Consider the following 2,893-nt stretch of genomic DNA (forward strand, 5'->3'; position numbering starts at 1 on the left):
TTATTATTATTATTATTATGTTGAAAACAGATTCAATTTTTTTCAGGTTACTTTGATGAATAGAGAGTTCAGAAGAACAGCATTTATCAGAAATATAAATCTTTTGTTACATTATAAATGTCTTTATCATCACTTTTGATCAATTTAAAGCTATTTAGTGCTAAAAAAATAAAAAATTATACTGACTCCAAGCTTTTGGTATAGTCCATGGGTAATGTTGTAAAAGCTTTTTATTTCAGATAAATGCTGACCTTTGGATCTTTCTATTCATCAAATAAATACTGATGTACTCAACTGTTTTAAATATTGATAACAACAACAACAACAACAACAACAAATATGTTTCTTGAACAGCAAATCAGCATATTAGAATGATTTCTGAAGGATCATGTGACACATGTGAGATACTGGGGGAAATGAAGAAAAGTTAAAGGGAAGTGAAGGTGCAGAGCAAGAGAGAACCTTTAATTATTTTCCACGGCCCCAGACAAAGGATTTAGACCTTTTTTTATGTGATGGCCATACAAATAATAGGGTTGTCTGGTTTCAGAAATTGTTGTGCATGTATAGGCTATATACAGGAAATAAGGTGCCAAAATTGCACCTTTTGGGTTACAACAGCTTGTCACTGGAACAAGAGTACAGAGGAACAGAAGGACATATTTGTTCCTTTTTTACCCCTAATAGGTAGTCCTACAAATTAGTACCTTAAGGGTACGAATTACTACTCTTAAGGTACTGATGTACGGTGTAGTGCTACGGAGTCAAGCTGTTGTACCCAAAAAGGTACAATTTTGGCCCTTATTTTCTGTGTGGCCTGGATGAGTGTGAGATTTCCCGGCCTGAAATTGTGTCCCAGTTCAGCCCTGCCTAGAGTCAAGGTATGCATTCACCTTGAGAACTTCATCTTTATTTCCAAATGCATGACTTCAGTTTTCTCCTTGTTTAACTTAAAATGTTGGCACATCCAACTGTTAATTTAATCAATGCATTGGCAGAGGGAGTCAATGGGGCTGTAGTCATTTGGCGATAAGGCTAGGTAAATCTGGGTATCATCAGCATAGCTGTGATAGGCAATTTGGTTCTTTCTCATTATTTGACTTAGTGGGAGCATATACAGGCTAAACAAGAGCGGTGCAAGAATTGAGCCTTGTGGGACTCCGCATGTCATGGACGTCCACTTAGACTTATGCTCTCCTATACTCACATAATAACCTCTCCCTTCTAAGTATGACCTGAACCATTTGATTACCATCCCAGAAAGCCTGACCCAGTTTCTCTAGAAGTATGTTATGATCAACCGTGTCAAACGCAGCACTGATATCTAGTAGTACCAGCACTGATATTTTGCCAGAATCAGAATTTAAGCGAATATCATTTATTATCTTAATGAGTGCTGTCTCTGTGCTGTGATGCGGTCCAAAACTGGATTGAAAATTGTCCAGGTATCCATTTGAGTGTAAGTATTTGTTCAGCTGATCAAAAACGACCTTTTCAATAATCTTGCCTATAAAAGGAAGATTTGATATTGGTCTATAATTGCTCAAAATGGTGTTATCAAGATTGCTCTTTTTCAGAAGGGGCTTAACAACTGCAGTTTTCAGGGAGTTTGGAAAAGACCCAGAAAGAAGTGAGGCATTCATCACTTCTAAGAGATCTGCTTCTAAACGGTTAAGCACACTTTTCAAAAGATGTGGGAAGTGTGTCAAGATAGCAGGTTGACGATTTAAGGTGCTGTACTATTTCTTCCAAAATGTTGCTATCAATTGCTTCAAAAATAGACATAGTATCTTCTTTTTGATATTGCGTTTGAATCTGTCTGACCTCTGCACCTCTGACCTTCCTGATATTAATGATCTTCTCAGAAAAGAAGGAAGCAAACTCATTGCATTTGCTGTCAGAGAGCATTTCACTGGGAATCTGACTTGGGGGTTTTGTCAATCTCTCAACAGTAGCAAAAAGAGTGCAAGTGTTGTTTAAGTTACTGTTTATAAGGTTTAAGAAGAAACTCTGTCTAGCAGTGGCTAGTTCCACATTGAAAGCATGAAGGCTGTCTTTATAGATGCTATAGTGAATTTCAAGTTTCGTCTTCCGCCACATCCGCTTAGCTTTTCTGCATTGTCTTTTCATACTCTGGACTGCTGTTGATTTTCTCCAAGCTGATTTCTGTCTGCCAGTCTTCTTGCTGACTTTCACAGGAGCAATGTCATCAATAACATTCTTAACTTTTGAGTTAAAGGAATCAAGGAGAAGATCAACAGAGTCTGCAGAAATGCTTGGTGTTAAAGATATAGCCTCCATAAATAGCACACTAGTGTTTTCGTTAATGCATCTCTTTCTGACAGAGACAGATCTAGATTCAGTGGTAACAGAGATCAATATATTAAAGAAAATACAGAAGTGATCAGATAGTGCTACGTCCTTAATAACAATGGATGAAATGTTTAGACCCCTACTGATGAGCAAATCTAAAGTATGTCCACGATTGTGTGTAGGTTCATGCACATGCTGAATCAGGTCAAAAGTGTTTAAAACAGTTATAATTTCTTTTGTAGTTTTGTTTTCTGCATTATCTATGTGAATATTAAAATCCCCTGCAATAGCAAAACAGTCAAACTCTGAGGAAATCATTGATAACATTTCTGTGAACTCTTCAACAAAGGCTGGAGAGTATTTTGGAGGCCTGTAAATAATGATAAACAGAATGCGTGAATGAATGATGCATTTATTGTGTATTATTGTACACCCAAAGTGCTTTACAATCATGTGGGGGGGGGGGTCTCTCCTCAACCACCACCAGTGTGCAGCATCAACCTGGATGATGCGACGGCAGCCACAGGTGGAGAGGAGAGAGAGTCATAGAGCCAATCAAGTGGATGGGGATTATTAGGAG

This window comes from Sinocyclocheilus rhinocerous, unplaced genomic scaffold, assembly GCF_001515625.1.
Source record: "Sinocyclocheilus rhinocerous isolate Xijiao unplaced genomic scaffold, SAMN03320098_v1.1 scaffold3625, whole genome shotgun sequence".
In the NCBI taxonomy this organism is placed as follows: domain Eukaryota; kingdom Metazoa; phylum Chordata; class Actinopteri; order Cypriniformes; family Cyprinidae; genus Sinocyclocheilus; species Sinocyclocheilus rhinocerous.